Genomic DNA, 21,642 nt, shown 5'->3' on the forward strand with positions numbered 1-21,642 from the left:
TGCCCCCAACTGGGCGGACTCCTTTAGCGGAGCCCCAGCGTCATGCGGTGGATTTTTTAGAGGCCGGGGAAGACTTCTGTTCCTGGGAACTAGCTGTGTTGTGCAGCTTTTTCCCTCTGCCCTTACCTCTGGCAAGAAAGGACGCACCTCGTACTTTCTTGTTTCTCTGTGATCGAAAGGACTGCATTTGATAATGTGGTGCTTTCTTAGGCTGTGAGGGAATATAAGGCAAAAAATTTGATTTACGAGCTGTAGCTGTGGAGACTAGGTCCGAGAGACCTTCCCCAAACAATTCCTCACCCCTGTAAGGTAAAACCTCCATATGCCTTTTTGAGTCGGCATCACCTGTCCATTGCCGGGTCCATAGGACTCGTCTAGCAGAAATCGACATAGCGTTTATTCTAGAACCCAGTAGACTAATGTCACTTTGAGCATCTCTCATATATAGGACAGCATCTTTTATATGCCCTATGGTCAATAACATAGCATCCTTATCTAGGGTCTCAATCTCTGCTGATAAGGTATCTGTCCATGCTGCTACCGCGTTACAACCCCGGCCGACGCAATTGCCGGTCTGAGTAAGGTACCAGAATGTGTGTAAATGGACTTTAGGGTAACCTTCTGCTTGCGGTCAGCAGGGTCCCTGATGGTAGCCGTATCCTGGGATGGCAGCGCTACCTTTTTGGATAAGCGTGTCAATGCTTTATCCACCCTAGGGGAGGATTCCCACCGTATCCTGTCCATTGGCGGGAAAGGATACACCATAAGAATCATTTTGGGAATCTGCAGCTTTTTGTCTGGAGATTCCCAAGCTTTTTCACATAATTCGTTCAACTCATGTGAGGGGGGAAAGGTTATCTCAGGTTTCTTTCCCTTATACATGTGTACCCTCGTGTCAGGGACAGGGGGTTCCTCTGTGATGTGCAAAACATCTTTTATTGCAATAATCATATATCGAATACATTTAGCCAATTTTGGCTGTAACTTTGCATCATCGTAGTCGACACTGGAGTCAGAATCCGTGTCGGTATCTGTGTCAACTATTTGGGATAGTGGGCGCTTTTGAGACCCCGAAGGTCCCTGCGACATAGGGACAGGCATGGGTTGACTCCCTGACTGTTCCCTAGCTTCAGCTTTGTCTAATCTCTTGTGCAATAAGTTTACATTAGCACTTAAAACATTCCACATATCCATCCAGTCAGGTGTCGGCGTTGTCGATTGAGACACCACATTAATTTGCTCCTGCTCCTCTCTAGGAGAGCCTTCTACCTCAGACATGTCGACACACGTATACCGACACACCATACACTCAGGGAATCCTCTTATCTGAGGACAGTTCCCCAACAAGGCCCCTTGGAGAGACAGAGAGAGAGAGTATGCCAGCACACACCCCAGCGCTATATGACGCAGGAAAAAAACACAATAATTTTATGTTTACCCAGTAGCGCTGTATTTCCATATATATGCGCCTAATTATGTGCCCCCTCTTCTTTAAGACCCTCTTTCTACCGTGGTATAAGCAGGGGAGAGTCCGGGGAGCTTCCCCTCAGCGGTGCTGTGGAGAAAATGGCGCTGGTGAGTGCTGAGGGAGAAGCCCCACCCCCTCAGCGACGGGCTTCTGTCCCACTCAAATATAGTAAAAAAATGGCGGGGGCTCTTATATATATACAGTGCCTAGCTGCATATATAAATTTATTTTGCCAAAGAGAGGTCTATATTGCTGCCCAGGGCGCCCCCCCTGCGCCCTTCACCGTTACAGTGACTGCCGTGTGTGAGGTGTATGGGAGCAATGGCGCACAGCTTTACTGCTGTGCGTTACCTCAGTGAAGATCATGAAGTCTTCTGCCGCCTCTGAAGTCTTCTTTTCTTCTCATACTCACCCGGCTTCTATCTTCCGACTCTGCGAGGGGGACGGCGACGCGGCTCTGGGACGGACGGTGAGGGTGAGACCTGCGTACCGATCCCTCTGGAGCTAATGGTGTCCAGTAGCCCAAGAAGCAGAGCCTTTCAACTCACAGAAGTAGGTGTGCTTCTCTCCCCTCCGTCCCTCGATGCAGGGAGTCTGTTGCCAGCAGGCTCCCTGAAAATAAAAAATCTAACAAATATACTTTCTGTCAGGAAACTCAGGAGAGCTCCCTGAAAAGCACCCAGTCTCCTCTGGGCACAGTAGTAAACTGAGGTCTGGAGGAGGGGCATAGAGGTAGGAGCCAGTGCACACCCAGATCTAAAGTCTTTCTTAAAGTGCCCATGTCTCCTGCAGAGCCCGTCTATCCCCCATGGTCCTTACGGAGTCCCCAGCATCCTCTAGGACGTAAGAGAAAAATTATGCTGGCAGAAAAATCCAATTGAGTGATTAAACAGCTCTTCATTTTATGGCTTTATTTTTATGCTAACAAATTTGCTCTATGAAAAGTGTCCACAATGCCAAGTCTCTGATTAACACCTTTGTAGGAATGGTTTTTCACCTATTACTGAATTAAACTTGCTTCATTGGAAAGGCAGCAAGAGGCATCCTCATTTCAATGTCTACTGAAATAATACATGTTGACACCAGGAAACATAAACGTCACTGCATCCTTGCTGCATTCTCATGTGGAAGTCTGTTTAATGTGAAAACAAGGTGATATCTAATCAGCACACAGGTAAGGAATTAAGAAAATCTTTCTTTAAGGGTGAAGATGTTTTCACAAAATCGTTGTCCCAATGCATCATTGAAATTCAAGATGGAAGATGATTTTAATATATCACTTGTACATTTTGCATTGCTCTTCTGGTGACAATGTAGTTTGTTTTTGTCAATTACCATTTCAGTAATAGGGTAAAGAAAATCAAGTGGATTTTTTAAAGAAAACAATACTGTCAATATACTATTAAAACAAATTAAAATGGTAATAGTTATTGTACTTTAAGTAAAAATAAAAGAGCCAAAATATCAATCCCAGTTTTTGATTACTTTAATTATTAAAAAAAAATACACATAGCAGAGTATAGTTTCGATCAATCGACCTCTGGGTTATGAGCCCAGCATGCTTCCATTGCACCACTCTGCTGCTCATGTAAGTGCAAGAGATCCTGAAGGCTGTACTATAAGGAAAGACTTACTAGGCTGAATATGTATATACTAGAAAAGAGGTGCCTAAGAGGAGATATTATTAATATCTTCAAATATGTAAAGATACATAACAAAGAGTTATAAGAGGAATTATTTATTAAAAGAACACAGTTTAGGACACGTGGGCACTTGCTGCGACTGTAGGAAAGTTCCGAAAGCAATGGAGGAAAGGGTTCTTCACTGTTAGGGCAATCAGGATGTGGAATTCCCTGCCAGGGAAGGTGGTAATGGCGGACTCTGTAATTGGATTTAAAAAAGGAATGGATACATTTCTGAATGAAAAAGCTATCCAAGGTTACAATACTTAAAATATCAACATGGTAAATCCGGGGGTAACATGAGTTATAGTAGCTAACTAATCATAAAATTAGTAATGTACTGTAGTATGCTAAGGACCACAATGCAGCACAAGACAATGAGCAGTGATGAGGATACTACTGAGAACTGACACTGAGCAGGCACATCTCTGTCAAGTAAAGGAGATTCAACTGAGGCAGCACAAGGGAACTCTCATCTGGGGACAACAACTGCAGGGAGAACACATATTTTCAGATGAACATGGGAGGGCAGAAGGCTGCCTAATACTGAAGCACCCCCAAACAACAAACCAAATGCAACAACTAGTGCAAGCATTCCTGGGGGAAGGCCTGCAGCAGATGGATTTGCATATGGTGATGTCATCCAAGCAGTGGGTCAAAGTTGGCTGGAACCCTCGTCTGCATATGAAAAGAGAAAAGGGGTATGCAGGGCATGGCGGCATTTTGAGGCGCTTGGATGACCCCTAGTTCGCATTATACACCCCCACCCTCCTTCGGTGTGGCGCTCATGTTGGCCATGCCCCTGCCCCTGAAGCATTCAAGCTGATTTCTTGCAGCAGCTGGGCACTGTAACAGCTCCAGAGCTGCTCTGTAAGGCAAGTAAAAGGGTGTGGGCCCTGCAGCACTACCTGTAGTTTGCATTGTGCATTGGAAGGCACAAAGTAAGCAGACGGGAGGAGAAGTCAGGATAGTGCACAAGTGCCAACATGAGCCCCACACCGAAGGAGGGTGGGGGTGTTTAATGCGAACTAGGGGTCATCCAAGCGCCGCAAAAGGTCGCCATGCCCTGCATACCCCTTTTCTCTTTTCATATGCAGATGAGGGTTCCAGCCAACTTTGGCCCACTGCTTGGATGACATCACCGTATGCAAATCCGTCTTCAGCAGACCTTCCCCCAGGAATGCTTGTACTAGTTGTTGCATTTGGTTTGTTGTTTGGGGGTGCTTCAGTATTAGGCAGCCTTCTGCCCTCCCATGTTCATCTGAAAATATGTGTTCTCCCTGCAGTTGTTGTCCCCAGATGAGAGTTCCCTTGTGCTGCCTCAGTTGAATCTCCTTTACTTGACTAAGATGTGCCTGAGCAGCGACCCTCCCCAGCCCTATCCCAAATTATACTTATTTTGCATAGGATATACCATGGTCATGAAGATTGTTCTCCCAGGGTGAGGTTCATTCATTGCATTCTGGGTATGCTGACTCCTGTTATTTCCCCAAATCTGGGAAACTCGACTGCATTATTTGTGGTAGTGGGGGACTGTGTTTGTGCTTTCCTCTGGTCAGCTCTGGTAAAATTCAGATTTCTTTGTCTCAGATCTTCCTCCAGCCTTGTTCTTCTTTCGAGAGTTCCCTTGTGCTGCCTCAGTTGGATCTCCTTCACTTGACGGGGGGGTGCCCGAGCAGCGACCCTCCCCAGCTCTAGCCCAACTCCTACTTACCTGCCAGGTGAGATACTATGATCATGAAGGTGCTTCTCCCAGGGCAAGGCTCACCCATTGCACTCTGGGTGTGCTGCTCCTGCGATTTCCCCAAATGTGGGACACTTGACTGCATAATTTGTATTTCACCTGGTCGGCTCTCGTATAATTCAGATCTCTTTGTCTCAGGTCTCTCTCCAGCCTAGTTTGCTGTCTGTTTCCACTTCTCTTTTCTTGAGCCGCTCCCTTCTATGCCCTTGCGCACTATCCTGACTTCACCCGTCTGCTTACTGTGTGCCTTCCAACGCACAATGCGAACTACAGGTAGTGCTGCAGGGCCCACACCCTTTTACTTGCCTTACAGAGCAGCTCTGGAGCTGTTACAGTGCCCAGCTGCTGCAAGAAATCAGCTTGAATGCTTCAGGGGCTGGGGCCTAGCCCCACACCGAAGGAGGGTGGAGGTGTTTAATGCGAACTAGGGGTCATCCAAGTGCCGCAAAAGGCCGCCATGCCCTGCACTCCCCTTTTCTCTTTTCATATGCAGACGAGAGTTGAAGCCAACTTTGACCCACTGCTTGGATGACATCACCATATGCAAATCAATCTGCTGCAGGCCTTCCCCAAGGAATGCTTGCACTAGTTGTTGCATTTGGTTTGTTGTTTGGGGGTGCTTCAGTATTAGGCAGCCTTCTGCCCTCCCATGTTCACCTGAAAATATGTGTTCTCCCTGCAGTTGTTGTCCCCAGATGAGAGTTCCCTTGTGCTGCCTCAGTTGAATCTCCTTTACTTGACAGAGATGTGCCTGAGCAGCGGCCCTCCCCAGCCCTATCCCAAATCATACTTATTTTGCATAGGAGATACCATGGTCATGAAGATTGTTCTCCCAGGGTGAGGTTCATTTATTGCATTCTGGGTATGCTGACCCCTGTGATTTCCCCAAATGTGGGAAACTCGACTGCATTATTTGTGGTAGTGGGGGACTGTGTTTGTGCTTTCCTCTGGTCAGCTCTGGTAAAAGTCAGATTTATTTGTCTCAGATTTTCCTCTAGCCTTGTTCTTCTTTCGAGAGTTCCCTTGTGCTGCCTCAGTTGGATCTCCTTCACTTGACAGGGGGGTGCCCGAGCAGCGACCCTCCCCAGCTCTAGCCCAACTCCTACTTACCTGCCAGGGGAGATACTATGATCATAAAGTTGCTTCTCCCAGGGCAAGGCTCACCCATTGCACTCTGGGTGTGCTGCTAATGCGATTTCCCCAAATGTGGGAAACTTGACTGCATAATTTGTGTTTCCTCTGGTCGGCTCTCGTATAATTCAGATCTCTTTGTCTCAGGTCTCTCTCCAGCCTAGTTTGCTGTCTGTTTCCACTTCTTTTTTCTTGAGCCCCTCCCTTTTATACCCTTGTGCACTATCCTGACTTCTCCTCCTGTCTGCTTACTTTGTGCCTTCCAATGCACAATGCAAACCACAGGTAGTGCTGCAGGGCCCGCACCCTTTTACTTGCCTTACATAGCAGCTCTGGAGCTGTTACAGTGCCAAGCTGCTGCAAGAAATCAGCTTGAATGCTTCAGGGGCTGGGGCATGGCCAACATGAGCCCCACACCGAAGGAGGGTAGGGGTGTTTAATGCGAACTAAGGGTCATCCAAGCGCCGCAAAAGGCCGCCATGCCCTGCATACTCCTTTTCTCTTTTCATATGCAGATGAGGGTTCCAGCCAACTTTGGCCCACTGCTTGGATGACATCACCGTATGCAAATCCGTCTTCGGCAGAACTTCCCCCAGGAATGCTTGTACTAGTTGTTGCATTTGGTTTGTTATTTGGGGGTGCTTCAGTATTAGGCAGCCTTCTGCCCTCCCATGTTCATCTGAAAATATGTGTTCTCCCTGCAGTTGTTGTCCCCAGATGAGAGTTCCCTTGTGCTGCCTCAGTTGAATTTCCTTTACTTGACAGAGATGTGCCTAAGCAGCGGCCCTCACCAGCTCTATTCCAAATCATACTTATTTTGCATAGGAGATACCATGGTCATGAAGATTGTTCTCCCAGGGTGAGGTACATTCATTGCATTCTGGGTATGCTGACCCCTGTGATTTCCCCAAATCTGGGAAACTCGACTGCATTATTTGTGGTAGTGGGGGACTGTGTTTGTGCTTTCCTCTTGTCAGCTCTGGTAAAAGTCAGATGTCTTTGTCTCAGATCTTCCTCTAGCCTTGTTCTTCTTTCGAGAGTTCCCTTGTGCTGCCTCAGTTGGATCTCCTTCACTTGACAGGGGGGTGCCCGAGCAGCGACCCTCCCCAGCTCTAGCCCAACTCCTACTTACCTGCCAGGTGAGATACTATTAAGTGGATTTTTGAAAGAAAACAATACTGTCAATATACTATTAAAATAAATTAAAATGGTAAAAGTTATTGTACTTTAAGTAAAAATAAAAGAGCTAAAATATCAATCCCAGTTTTGGATTACTTTAATTAACAAAAAAAATACATATAGCAGAGGATAGTTTCAATCTGCCTACCTCTGGGTTATGGGCCCAGCATGCTTTCATTGCAGTACTCTGCTGCACATGTAAGTGCAAGAGATCCTGAAGCACATGTAAGTGCAAAAGATCCTGAAGCACTCACTCATCATGGGAAAGTACCAATGTGTTTCTTCGTTGGTTGATCTAAGAAACATCTTACAAAAACTCTCCAGATTATTGACTTTATAAAGTTTTTCTAGGAAACGTTCTAGATGAATGCTTATTAGCCTTTGTCAGTACACATTTTTGCAAAGTGTCTCTGTGGCGCAATCAGTTAGTGTGTTTGGCTACTAACCAAAAGGTTGGTGGTTCAATCCCACCCAGGGATGTAATTGACCTTGTGATAAGGTTTTGGTGATCTTTAAGTAGACAAGTCAAAATTTCAAACCCCCTATTATGATGTAGGGTACCTGGCCTTCTCTGATGTAATCAGAGTTAGATTTGATTAAGTGATTTTATAAAAAAACAGCTAGGAAGCACAATTTAGCAGTGGGTTGCAGAGAAAAAAAAATATGCTGGCAGAAAAATCCAATTTAGTGATTTAACAGCTCTTCATTTTCTGGCTTTATTTTTATGCTAACAAATTTGTTCTCTGAAAAGTGTCCACAAAGCCAAGTCTCTGATGAACACCTTTGTAAGGATGGTTTTTTACCTATTACTAAATTAAACTTGCTTCATTGGAAAGGCAGCAAGATGCATCCTCATTTCAATGTCTACTGAAATAATACGGGTTGACACCAGGAAACATTAACGCCAATGCATCCTTGCTGCTTTCTCATGTGGAAGTCTGTTTAATGTGAAAACAAGGTGATATCTAATTAGCACACAGGTAAGGAATTAAGAAAATCTTTATTTAAGGGTGAAGATGTTTCTCACAAAATCGTTGCCCCAATGCATCATTGAAATTCAAGCTGGAAAGATGATTTTAATATATCACTTGTACATTTTGTATTGCTCTTCTGGTGACAATGTAGTTTGTTTTTGTCAATTACCATTTTAATAATAGGGTAAAGAAAATTAAGTGGATTTTTGAAAGAAAACAATACTGTCGATATACTATTAAAACAAATTAAAATGGAAAAAGTTATTGTACTTTAAGTAAAAATAAAAGAGCTAAAATATCAATCCCAGTTTTGGATTACTTTAATTAAAAAAAAAATGCATATAGCAGAGGATAGTTTCAATCTGCCTACCTCTGGGTTATGGGCCCAGCATGCTTCCATTGCAGTACTCTGCTGCACATGTAAGTGCAAGAGATCCTGAAGCACTCACTCATCATGGGAAAGTACCAATGTGTTTCTTCGTTGGTTGATCTAAGAAACATTTTACAAAAACTCTCCAGATTATTGACTTTTTAAAGTTTTTCTAGGAATCGTTCTAGATGAATGCTTATTAGCCTTTGTCAGTATGCACTTTTGCAAAGTGTCTCTGTGGCGCAATCAGTTAGTGTGTTTGGCTACTAACCAAAATGTTGGTGGTTCAATCCCACCCAGGGATGTAATTGATCTTGTGATCAGGTTTTGGTGATCTTTAAGTAGACAAGTCAAAATTTCAAACCCCCTCATATGATGTAGGGTACCTGGCCTTCTCTGATGTAATCAGAGTTAGATTTGATTAAGTGATTTTATAAAAAATAGCTAGGAAGCACAATTTAGCAGTGGGTTGCAGAGAAAAAAAAATATGCTGGCAGAAAAATCCAATTGAGTGATTAAACAGCTCTTCATTTTCTGGCTTTATTTTTATGCTAACAAATTTGTTCTCTGAAAAGTGTCCACAAAGCCAAGTCTCTGATGAACACCTTTGTAAGGATGGTTTTTTACCTATTACTAAATTAAACTTGCTTCATTGGAAAGGCAGCAAGATGCATCCTCATTTCAATGTCTACTGAAATAATACGGGTTGACACCAGGAAACATTAACGCCAATGCATCCTTGCTGCTTTCTCATGTGGAAGTCTGTTTAATGTGAAAACAAGGTGATATCTAATTAGCACACAGGTAAGGAATTAAGAAAATCTTTATTTAAGGGTGAAGATGTTTCTCACAAAATCGTTGCCCCAATGCATCATTGAAATTCAAGCTGGAAAGATGATTTTTATATATCACTTGTACATTTTGTATTGCTCTTCTGGTGACAATGTAGTTTGTTTTTGTCAATTACCATTTTAATAATAGGGTAAAGAAAATTAAGTGGATTTTTGAAAGAAAACAATACTGTCAATATACTATTAAAACAAATTAAAATGGTAAAAGTTATTGTACTTTAAGTAAAAATAAAAGAGCTAACATATCAATCCCAGTTTTGGATTACTTTAATTAACAAAAAAATGCATATAGCAGAGGATAGTTTCAATCTGCCTACCTCTGGGTAATGGGCCCAGCATGCTTCCATTGCAGTACTCTGCTGCACATGTAAGTGCAAGAGATCCTGAAGCACTCACTCATCATGGGAAAGTACCAATGTGTTTCTTCGTTGGTTGATCTAAGAAACATCTTACAAAAACTCTCCAGATTATGACTTTATAAAGTTTTTCTAGGAAACGTTCTAGATGAATGCTTATTAGCCTTTGTCAGTATGCACTTTTGCAAAGTGTCTCTGTGGCGCAATCAGTTAGTGTGTTTGGCTACTAACCAAAAGGTTGGTGGTTCAATCCCACCCAGGGATGTAATTGACCTTGTAATCAGATTTTGGTGATCTTTAAGTAGACAAGTCAAAATTTCAAACCCCCTCTTATGGTGTAGGGTACCTGGCCTTCTCTGATGTAGTTAGATTCAGTGGAGTGGAGAGGACGGAAGCCAGACTGGAATGGGTCAAGCAGTGAGTGTGAGGAAAGAAAGGAAGTAAGGCGGTTGTAGACAATACGCTCAAGGAGTTTGGAGGCAAAAGGGAGGAGAGAGATGGGTCGGTAGTTGGAGAGAGTGTTTGGATCAAGGGTAGGTTTTTTAAGAATAGGAGAGATGAGAGCGTGCTTGAAGGCAGAGGGGACAGTGCCTGATGAGAGGGAGAGATTGAGAAGGTGGGAAAGATGGGAAAAAGCAGAAGAAGAGAGGTGGCAAAGGAGGCGGGAGGGGATAGGGTCAAGTGGGGAGGTGGTGAGGGGACAGGAACGAATGAGGGCCATGACTTCCTCTCCAGATGCATGGGAGAAAGATGACAGAGTTGGTGCGAGGGATGGGGAGGGTTGGTAAGGGTTGGGAGAAGGCTGGTTACTGATAGTCTGGTGTGATGTGATGTCCTGACGTATGGAGTCAATTTTGGATGTGAAGTAAGTGGCAAAGTCAAGAGCAGAGAGTGAGGAAGGGAGACGAGGTGGAGGTGGGCAGAGGAGTGAGTTGAGAGTGGCAAAGAGGCGCCGGGGGTTGGAAGACTGGGAGGAGATGAGGTTCTTGAAGTATGACTGTTTAGCAAGAGAAAGGGCAGCACTGAAGGATGAGAGCATAAGTTTGAAATGGAGGAAGTCTGCCTTAGAGCGTGATTTCCTCCAGTGTCGCTCAGCCGTACGTGAGCATTTTTGCAGATATCTGGTGCATTTGGTGTGCCAGGGTTGAGGTGTTAATTTGTGAGGGTGAATAGTGGTTGGTGGAGCAACAGAGTCAAGAGCAGAAGTAAGGGAAGCATTGTATGTGGAAGTGGCTTGTTCAGGGCATGAGAGAGAGAGAATAGGAGAGAGAAGTGAGTCAAACAGGGAGGAAAGGAATGTGGTGTCAATAGCTTCAATGTTACGCTTAGTGATGGTAGCCTTAGGAGGTAGAGATGGGGAAGTCGAGAGAGATAGGTTGAAGGAGAGCAGGTGGTGGTCAGAGAGGGGAAATGGGGAGTTGGAAAAATCAGAAATATCACAGCGGTGAGTGAAGACCAGATCCAGTGAGCTCCCATTCACATGGGAGGGTGAGGAGGTCCACTGGGAGAGACCAAGTGAAGAGGTGAGGTTAAGAAGTTTAGAGGCAGGGGATTGTGTGGGGATGTCAATAGGGATGTTGAAATCGCCTAGGATAATGGTGGGAATGGCAGAAGAGAGGAAGTGAGGAAGCCAGGAAGCAAAGTTGTCGATTAATTTGGAAGCAGTGCCAGGGGGGCGGTAAATGACAGCTACTCTAAGATGGACTGGTTGGAAGAGGCATATGGCGTGGACCTCAAATGTAGAGAATATAAGGGATGGTTCTGGTGGTATGAGTTGGTAGGAGTAACTAGAAGGTAAAAGGACCCCAACACCACCCCCATGGCGACCCCCAGGTCGGGGTGTGTGTGTGAATGTAAGGCCCCCAGCAGAGAGAGCAGCAGCAGAAGTAGTGTCAGAGGGAGTAATCCAAGTTTCAGTAATGGCTAGTAGGTGTAGGGAGTTGGAAATGAAAAGGTCATGAGTGGGGACCAGTTTGTTACAAACAGATCTGGCATTCCAGAGGGCACAGGATAGGGGGAGAGATGTGAATTAGATTTTCAGGGTTGCTGTAGCGATGAGGTGGGATTAACTTTGAGGGCAGGGATGATGAGAGAGTAGTGATGGTACGGGTGCCTGAGCTAGGAGGGGAAACTGCAGGAGGTGGGCAGGGAGGGAGGTCAGTGTGATGTGGATGGGGGTGTGGGGAGGTGACAGGGAAGGGAGAGAGGGAGCAGGGCTGAGTTGTGGGGTAGCAGGACCATGGGGCAGAGGTGAATGAAAGTGGGGTAACAGGAAAGGTGGGGGAAGGAAACAGAGGGATGGAGGGGAGACAGAGGAGGGGAGAGAGGAGGAGGTGGAGGAGACTAGGGGGGAAGGATAAAGATACATTATTAGGTAGACACTGAGTGATGTGGGGAGTATAAGAAAACCTTGACATAGTGTTAAGTAGGTAAATAGGTTGAGGGAATATGGAAGTAGGAGAGGAGACTGTAAGGCAATCCGAGCAGAAGAATTGCAGAAATGCAGGTGAGAAAAGCAGTATAGGCTCAAGGGGTGTAGATTTAGTATGAAATGAGTCAAAAGCGTAGATAAAGTGGGTGCAGAAAAGTATTTGGAGTGTAAGAAATGAAAGGATTGTGAGAGGTTTAAGAAGCAATGGTAATTATGTTAGATGTTTTAAGTGTTTGCAGGTAAAATTGCATTGGTGCAGCTGTGCTTAAAAAACAAAATTACAATAATACAGATACAGGCATTTGTAGGTGAAATGGATGGTTTATGAAATGTCCAAGTAAGGTAGTTCTGTGCTATGTAATCAGATGCAACAATCAGGAGGTGAGTGATCTGAGGAGTAAGTGACTCACATTTGTTATTAGTTCTTCAGTTTTCTTTGTTTTGTTAGATTGGTGTGCTTCTGTTTTCCTTCTTTTTCACTTCGATTGAACGCTGATTGAACACTGCTGTTATGTGTCAATTTTATCACGCTTTGATAAAAATGCACGCTTAGATCAATAAATGCACAGCCAAATGGCTTTGCACAGCCTACACCATTGGACTTAAGTAGAAGACTATTACAAGTGAAACCAATAATTGAAATCTGTAACCACACCCCACCCCCTCAAATGCCAGGCAATAAATTACCTTAAAAACAACAACCAGGCATTCCACAAAGATTAAACTGGGTCTATATCATTCAAAACTTTAAAAAAGTACTTCAAAATCACATACTATGCAATAATGTTTCAATTTGCATTACCCAGCAGAATTAGCTTTGCATATATAGATATAGCGCAGCAGAATATATTGGTGGTTGTAGTCAATTGTAATTACCTGTAGGTGACAAGAAGAGAAGAAACGTCAATTCACAATCGATATCAGCTGAAGATAAATTAATGCTGATTGAACACTGCTGTTATGTGTCAATTTTATCACGCTTTGATAAAAATGCACGCTTAGATCAATAAATGCACAGCCAAACGGCTTTGCACAGCCTACACCATTGGACTTAAGTAGAAGACTATTACAAGTGAAACCAATAATTGAAATCTGTAACCACACCCCACCCCCTCAAATGCCAGGCAATAAATTACCTTAAAAACAACAACCAGGCATTCCACAAAGATTGAACTTGGTCTATATAATTCAAAACTTTAAAAAAGTACTTCAAAATCACATACTATGCAATAATGTTTCAATTTGCATAACCCAGCAGAATTAGCTTTGCATATATAGATATAGTGCAGCAGAATATATTGGTGGTTGTAGTCAATTGTAATTACTCAGCAGAATTAGCTTTGCATATATAGATATAGTGCAGCAGAATATATTGGTGGTTGTAGTCAATTGTAATTACCCAGCAGAATTAGCTTTGCAAATATAGATATAGTGCAGCAGAATATATTGGTGGTTGTAGTCAATTGTAATTACCCAGCAGAATTAGCTTTGCATATATATAGTGCAGCAGAATATATTGGTGGTTGTAGTCAATTGTAATTACCCAGCAGCAGCTCTACTGCACTCAACATCACCAGTGCTCACAATATATATAATGCTATATACTATGCCATAGTGGTGCTTACTATATAACACCTCCTACTGCGTTCCCCCTGGCAATGAGCATGACACCCAGAGAGTGAAACCCCTGGCAATGAGCATGACACCCAGCACGTGAAACTCTTGGCATTGAGCAGTTTTTGTAAAAGTAATTAGAAGCTTTACTGTAGGGCATAGTGTATCACAGATATTGTGGTGAGTGACATAATATGTTCCAAAGGGCATTAATGTGTGGGGCTTAACATGGTGGAAATTACTGTACTTTTTTCCCTGTGGTGGCCGAGGTCTGTTGGTGCAGGGTCAAGAACTGGGGTGTAAGGTAGTCTTTGCCTGCAAGGCTACGCCCATTTTATGGAGACCATACCCATTTTTGCGAGGTCACGCCCCCCCATCCCGTCCGGAGCACTCACGCAAATATAGTTTTTTTTATATATATATATATATATATATATATATATGGGGGAGGGGCACAAATTTTAATGCCAATGGTGGCGGGGGGCACGCATTTTTAAATCTCGTATTTGAAGCCAAATTGTTTAGAAACACCCCTGCAAGAAAATATCTGCAAATCCAATGTTACCATAAGTGTGGCATATACCTGCGCTTGCTCGCGGGGTGAGAACATCTCCCTAATTGAATTTAGCGATATGAATAGAGGTTGTGCAGCAGCCACAGAAAGGGTTAATCTCTGCAGCTTGTCACTAAATTACATTGTTGCAATTTTAGCTGGGAGCTGCAATAATTACTCTAATACATAACACAGCCAACACTTCTATATTCACACAATATACTGCATGGTGAATATAGAAGTGGTGCTTACTAAACAGCACCTCCTACTGCATTCCACATCACCGCTGGTCACATGCCATAGTGGTGCTTACTATATAACACCAGGTGCTGTGCAGTGGTCAAAACACACTAACTGGTCCCATGCTGTTGTTTAACTAAAGGCCTATACACACGATGAGATTCTGTCTATGCTAATAGGTTTAAAAAGGTTACATAAAAGCTACTTTATGTATTTATTCATTAAAGTTTTTAAGTTGTATTTTACAACCATACAATGATATGATATATAATGTATCGTATAATCATTACATAATGTTGATGGCATTGAATTGTCTCTGCCTTGACTAGTGGCAGCAGCTTCAGCACTTGGTGGAAGTGGATCTTGATCTTTCCCTATTTTACCCTCCACCTTTTTGTTCTCCATTTTTTAATGTGTGGAATTATATGCCAGTAATATATCTGGAATTAGACGGTAGTAATGTCAGGAATTAGATACCACTAGATAGATACCAGATATCACTGTGACTGGAATGATGACATATGCACAGTGACAGGACACTACCACAGCACCCTACAGCAGCCATATGCGGCACAAGACACTGGAGTATTAGTAATGTACTGTAGTATACTGAGCACCACAAGACAATGAGCAGTGATACGGAGCACTGATGAGATTACTAGAACTGACACTGAGCAGCCAGATGCAGCACTGGACTATTAGTAATGTTCTGTAGTTCTGTAGTATACTGAGCACCACAATGCAGCACAAGACAATGAGCAGTGATACTGAGCACTGATGAGGATACTACTGAGAACTGACACTGAGCAGGAGAGACACACTACAATTTCATCTTGCGCCTCTTTTTTTATTTATCTTTGCATCATGTGCTGTTTGGGGCTATTTTTTTAAGTGCCATCCTGTCTGACACTACAGTGCCACTCCTAGATGGGCCAGGTGTTTGTGCTGCCCACTTGGGTCACTTAGCTTAGTCATCCAGGGACCTTGGTGCAAATTTTAGGACTAAAAATAATATTGGGAGGTGTGAGGTGTTCAGAATAGACTGGAAAGGAGTAGAAATTATGGTTATTGAGCTTAATACTATAGGATCAAAATTACCCCCAAATTCTATGATTTTAGCTGTTTGAGGTTTTAAAAAAAAATCACCCAAATCCAAAACCCGAAAGGGTGGTTTTGCCAAAACGCGTCCGTATCCAAAACACAACTGCGGATCCGAAACCAAAACCAAAACATGAAACACGAAAAATGCCCGCTGCACATCTCTAGTTAGGGGAGAAGCATGTAGCCTTGTAGACTATGCACAGCTATATCTAGAAAAATATACGATCTAATCTTTAACCAACCAATGCAAGAAAGTATTTAATGTGAAAATACGAAACACTAGACTAATTGGAGGTGCGCCCTAAAGCAAATTACAATGTTAGGATTAGGGGGTTCGGAAAGACCTCTAGTGTATACACTACTATATACATTTTAAGATAGGAAGGTACAAATTACATATTCACATTGCATCTATGGGCTGGATTCAAATGTCCCTTTCCTCCCTCAATCGTGCCCGTCAGCAGCTATTCTAATGTTGCTGCCAACGGGTGCGACATGTTTATTTCAGCTCGCTACCCCCAGGGGAAACAAGCTGAAATGTGTGCAAAGAGACCCATTTGGGCAACCAAACGGTGTCTTTTCACGATCGCGCCCATTACTTTATTCAGGTTTAGGTGCTTTGTGCACCTAAACCAGAGTGTAATGGGCGCAATAATTGAGGGCATTTGAATTTCCCTTATATGTGTGTGTGTGATATACACACAGACACACATACTGTATTTCTTTATATAATGGACACCTCAGTTTCTATTCATTCATGTCCTGCCCCCTACTCTGTCAGACCCCTTCCCCTCTACTTTTCTGACCCCAAACGCCACTCATTCTTGTTGAGTGCTGGTGGGCCCATTCAGAATTTTGCTATGGGGCCCACAAAGGTCTAGTTACGCCACTGGGCAGGGTTATAGAGGAGGCGGTGCAAGGCATCCTGGGAACAGTCAAAGCTTTAGCCTGTTGGTGCCTTGGATCAACATCCAACTCTACACCCCGATGTTAGTGTAGTGCCTTTTGGGGTTAAGGTTTTACAGAAAGTTACAGGTTTTTTTAATTTAGTAAAATATGCCCCATTTTAAAGATAGGACATTTAAATTTGTTGCACCTGTGCAGTACATAGCAGCCTGCAGGGCATGTACAGTGGCTTCATTTGGGTGCACATACATTGCCGGCTCCTGGTCGCAAACTGAAATTATTGTGTGTAAGTGGAATTAGCGGTGTTTATGTCATACAGGGGGGTGGGGGAGGTTTGTGGTTGGTGGGGGGCACGCTGTGCGATTATTATCCTGCATCTATACATACATGCGCTAACACCTGGACATACACTGATGTACCCACACCTAATATCCATACATACACGCCCTGACACCTGGACATACACCAACATTCCCACACCTGCATCTATACATACACATGCTGACACCTGGACATACACCAACATACAAGCACCTGCATCTATATATACACGTGCTGACAAATGGACATACACCGACGTACCCACACTTGCATCTATACATACATGCACTGACATCTGGACATACAAGCACCTGTATCTATACATACACGCGCTGACACCTGAACCTACACTGACGTTCCCACACCTGCATCTATACATACACATTCTGACACCTGGACATACACAGACGTACCCACACCTGCATCTATACATACACGCGTTGACACCTGGACGTACACTGACGTACACACACCTACATCTATATATGCATGGATGCAAATGTGGGTACGTCTGTATACGTCCAGGTGTTAGCAGCATGCGTATGTATAGATGTTAGGTGTGGGTACATCAGTGTATGACCAGGTGTCAGCACATGTATGTATAGATTCACATGTGGGTAAGCCGGTGTACGTCCACGTGTCAGCATGTGTAGGTATAGATGCAGGTGTGGGTACGTTGGTGTACGTTTAGGGGTCAGCGTGTTTATGATGTTGGTGTGTGTATGTCAGTGTACGTACAGATATAGGTGTGTGTATGTATGTATGTATGTATGTATGTATGTATATGTATAGAGGAAGGTGTGATACATACATATAACACATACATGATAGATACATACATATATCACACACACGATAGATAGATAGATAGATAGATAGATAGATATCACAAACATATATGATTCATACATATATCACACACACATACATGATACATACATGAGAAAGACCTGGGATGGTGATGAGGCCCGGGCCCCCTGCTGATGTTGCGTTGAGGAAGGCAGTGTTCCAGGGCGGATGCCAGTCGGGGAGAGCGCCGCGCAGCCCGGGAAAAATACTGCTGAGGAGCTACATCTGGAAGAGCCCCAGGGAGGGAGAGTGCCACATGCCCCATCCTGCGCGGCACACTCTGCAGGCCTGCACATGGGAAGGGAGGTCTCTGGCCACACATACTCACCCTGCTGCTGAAGCCCCGCTGCTGTCCCCATCAGCGCTCTCCAGCGGGGAGCGGGGCCAGGATGAACCTCAACCTGTGATAACTATCTTCATGATCAAGAGATCTCATATGCAAGATAAGTATGTGTTGGGATAGGGCTGGGGAGGGCGGCTGCTCGGGCACACCCTCGTCAAGTTAAGGAGATTTAACTGAGGAAGCACAAGGGAACTCTCGTCTGGGGACAACAACTGCAGGGAGACCACATCTTTTCAGATGAACATGGGAGGACGGAAGGCTGCCTAATACTGAAGCACCCTCAGACATTAAACCATATGCAACAACTATTGCAAGCATTCCTGGGGGAAGGTCTGCAGCAGACGGATTTGCATACGGTGATGTCATCCAAGCAGTGGGCCAAAGTTGGCTGGAACCCTCATCTGTATATGAAAAGAGAAAAGGGGCATGCGGGGCATTGCGGCCTTTTGCGGCGCTTGGATAACCCCAAGTTTGCATTAAACACCCCCACCCTCCTTCGGTGTGGGGCTCATGTTGGCCATGCCCAAGCCCCTGAAGCATTCAAGCTGATTTCTTGCAGCAGCTGGGCACTGTAACAGCTTCAGAGCTGCTCTACAAGACAAGTAAAAGGGTGTGGGCCCTGCAGCACCACCGGTAGTTTGCATACACACATATATAGGACAGCTTCTCTTATATGCCCCAGGGTCAATAAAATAGTATCCTTGTCTAGGCTATCCATCCCCTCAGATAAGGCATTTGTCCATGCCGCTACAGCACTACACACCCAGGTCGACGCAATTGCCGGTCTGAGTAAGGTACCTGAATGTGTATAAATGGACTTCAGGGTAATCTCCTGTTTGCGGTCAGCACACTCTTTGAGGGTAGCCGTATCCTGGGACGGGAGGGCTACCTTCTTGGATAAGCGTGTTAATGCTTTGTCCACCCTAGGGGAGGATTCCCATCGTAACCTATCCGTTGATGGGAAAGGATACGCCATAAGAATCCTTTTGGAAATCTGCAGTCTTTTATCTGGAGATTCCCAAGCTTTTTCACATAACTCGTTCAGCTCGTGTGAGGGGGGAAAGGTTACCTCAGGCTTCTTTCCCTTGTACATATGTACCCTCTTGTCAGCGACAGGGGGTTACTGTCCCTGACTGTCCCAAAGCTTCTGCCTTGTCTAATCTTTTGTGCAATGAGTTTACACTAGCATTTAAAACATTCCACATATCCATCCAATCAGCTGTCGACGGAGACACCACATTCATTTGCTCCCGCTCCTCTCTAACATAGCCTTCTTCCTCAGACATGTCGACACACGTGTACCGACACACCACTCACACAGTGAATGCTTTTTCTGAAGACAGTTTCCCCACAAGGCCCTTTGGAGAGACAGAGAGAGAGTATGCCAGCACATACCCCAGCGCTATATAACCCAGGAATAAAACAGTAACTTAATGTTTGCCCAGTAGTGCTGCTGTATGTAATTTGCGAATTATGTGCCCCCCCCCTCTTTTCAACCCTCTTGTCTAACGTGGTATAAGCAGGGTAGAGTCCGGGGAGCTTCCTCTCAGCGGTGCTGTGGAGAAAAAATGGCGCTGGTGAGTGCTGAGGGAGAAGCCCCGCCCCCTCGGAGGTGGGCTTCTGTCCCGCTTAAACTGTAAAATTGGCGGGGGCTCATACATATATACAGTGCCCAGCTGTATATATGTTATATTTTTGCGAAAGAGGTTTATATTGCTGCCCAGGGCGCCCCCCCTGCACCCTTACAGTGACCGGAGTATGTGAGGTGTATGGGAGCAAAGGCGCACAGCTGCAGTGCTGTGCGTTACCTCAGTGAAGATCATGAAGTCTTCTGCCGCCTCTGAAGTCTTCTTTTCTTCTCATACTCACCCGGCTTCTATCTTCCGGCTCTGCGAGGGGGACGGCGGTGCGGCTCTGGGACGGACGGCGAGGGTGAGATCCTGCGTACCAATCCCTCTGGAGCTAATGGTGTCCAGTAGCCTAAGAAGCAGGACCTTGCAACTCAGAGAGTAGGGCTGCTTCTCTCCCCTCAGTCCCTCGATGAGGGAGTCTGTTGCCAGCAGTGCTCCCTGAAAATTAAAAACCTAACAAAATACTTTCTGTCAGAAAGCTCAGGAGAGCTCCTGAAAAGCACCCAGTCTCCACTGGGCACAGTATCAAACTGAGGTCTGGAGGAGGGGCATAGAGGGAGGAGCCAGTGCACACCCAGAACTAAAGTCTTTCTTAAAGTGCCCATGTCTCCTGCGCAGCCCGTCTATCCCCATGGTCCTTACGGAGTCCCCAGCATCCTCTAGGACGTTAGAGAAAATAGGATTTTAATACCTACTGGTAAATCCTTTTCTCTTAGTCCGTAGAGGATGCTGGGCACCAGTCCCAGTGCGTACTGTGTCTGCAGTTATTAAATGGCCCTTATCTCCAGAACATTTATGTGGAGACAACTTTCCTGACTTGACCATCTTCCTTGGATGTTTTCCCCCTGTGTGACTGCTCCCCAGCCTCGGAGGGTTGCATCCGTGGTCCCTAGGATCCAGTCCTGGATCCCAAACCATCGCCCCTCTAGGTGGTGAGAACTGTGCAGCAACCAATGGAGTGAGATTCTGGTCTTGGAAGACAGGATTATCCTCCGGTGCATGTGTAGGTGGGATCCGGACCACTTGTCCAACAGGTCCCACAGGAACACTCTTGCATGGAACCTGCCAAACTGAATGGCCTCGTAGGCCGCAACCATCTTCCCCAGCAACCGAATGCATTGATGGATTAACACTCTTGCTGGTTTCAGAATTTGTTTGACCAGACTCAGGATCTCCAGAGCCATTCCACTAGATGAAAACCTCTTCTGTGTCCAGTATCACTCCCAAAAACAACAACCGCGTCATTAGGACCAACTGCGATTTTGGAAAGTTTAGGAGCCAACCATGTTGTTAAAGAACTGTCAGGGAGAGTAGATGTTTTGCACCAACTGGTACCTGGATCTCGCCTTTATCAGGAGATCATCCAAGTACGGGATAATTGTGACTCCTTGCTTGCGAAGGAGAACCATCATTTCCGCTATCACCCTGGTGAAAATCCTCGGAGCCGTGGACAGACCAAACGGCAACGTCTGAAATTGGTAATGACAATCCTGAATTGCAAACCTCAGGTAGCTTGATGCAGTGGCTAAATGGGAACATGTAAGTAGGCATCCTTTATGTCTACCAAAACCATGAAATCTCCTTTATCCCCCGGACTGGAGATCACTACCCTAAGAGATTCCATCTTGAAATTGAATTTCTTTAGGTAGAAATTAAGGGATTTCAGATTTAAGATTGGTCTGACTGAGCCGTCCGGCTTCGGGACCACGAAGAGGCTTGAATAAAAACCTTCTCCCTGCTGACTAAGGCTGATTTGAACAATCCGTGAGGGGGAACGTATTGAAACCCCAGTTTGTACCCTTGGGACACTATTTGTAAAACCCACGAGTCCAGGTCCGAATGAATCCAGAACGGACTGAAGAGTTTTAGACGTGCCCCCCAGTGGCGGAACTAGCGAG

General features: G+C 44.8%; 7 non-coding genes across 7 annotated transcripts; all 7 read left to right on the top strand.

Moving 5' to 3' along the window:
• Window positions 1-4,540: 4,540 nt before the first annotated feature.
• On the top strand, window positions 4,541-4,704 carry LOC134946567 (U1 spliceosomal RNA). Its single transcript, XR_010182252.1, has one exon. It is a non-coding gene; the product is annotated as a U1 spliceosomal RNA (small nuclear RNA).
• A 152-nt stretch (window positions 4,705-4,856) lies between these two features.
• Window positions 4,857-5,019, top strand: LOC134946630 (U1 spliceosomal RNA). Its single transcript, XR_010182300.1, has one exon. It is a non-coding gene; the product is annotated as a U1 spliceosomal RNA (small nuclear RNA).
• A 661-nt stretch (window positions 5,020-5,680) lies between these two features.
• LOC134946510 (U1 spliceosomal RNA) lies at window positions 5,681-5,844 on the top strand. The gene has a single exon (XR_010182206.1). It is a non-coding gene; the product is annotated as a U1 spliceosomal RNA (small nuclear RNA).
• Window positions 5,845-5,996: 152 nt separating this feature from the next.
• Window positions 5,997-6,159, top strand: LOC134946633 (U1 spliceosomal RNA). Its single transcript, XR_010182301.1, has one exon. It is a non-coding gene; the product is annotated as a U1 spliceosomal RNA (small nuclear RNA).
• A 674-nt stretch (window positions 6,160-6,833) lies between these two features.
• LOC134946506 (U1 spliceosomal RNA) lies at window positions 6,834-6,997 on the top strand. The gene has a single exon (XR_010182203.1). It is a non-coding gene; the product is annotated as a U1 spliceosomal RNA (small nuclear RNA).
• Window positions 6,998-7,610: 613 nt separating this feature from the next.
• On the top strand, window positions 7,611-7,684 carry TRNAS-ACU (transfer RNA serine (anticodon ACU)). The gene has a single exon. It is a non-coding gene; the product is annotated as a tRNA-Ser (tRNA).
• Window positions 7,685-9,946: 2,262 nt separating this feature from the next.
• TRNAS-ACU (transfer RNA serine (anticodon ACU)) lies at window positions 9,947-10,020 on the top strand. The gene has a single exon. It is a non-coding gene; the product is annotated as a tRNA-Ser (tRNA).
• The last annotated feature ends 11,622 nt before the right edge of the window (window positions 10,021-21,642 follow it).

This window comes from Pseudophryne corroboree, chromosome 7 (genome assembly GCF_028390025.1).
Source record: "Pseudophryne corroboree isolate aPseCor3 chromosome 7, aPseCor3.hap2, whole genome shotgun sequence".
NCBI lineage: Eukaryota > Metazoa > Chordata > Amphibia > Anura > Myobatrachidae > Pseudophryne > Pseudophryne corroboree.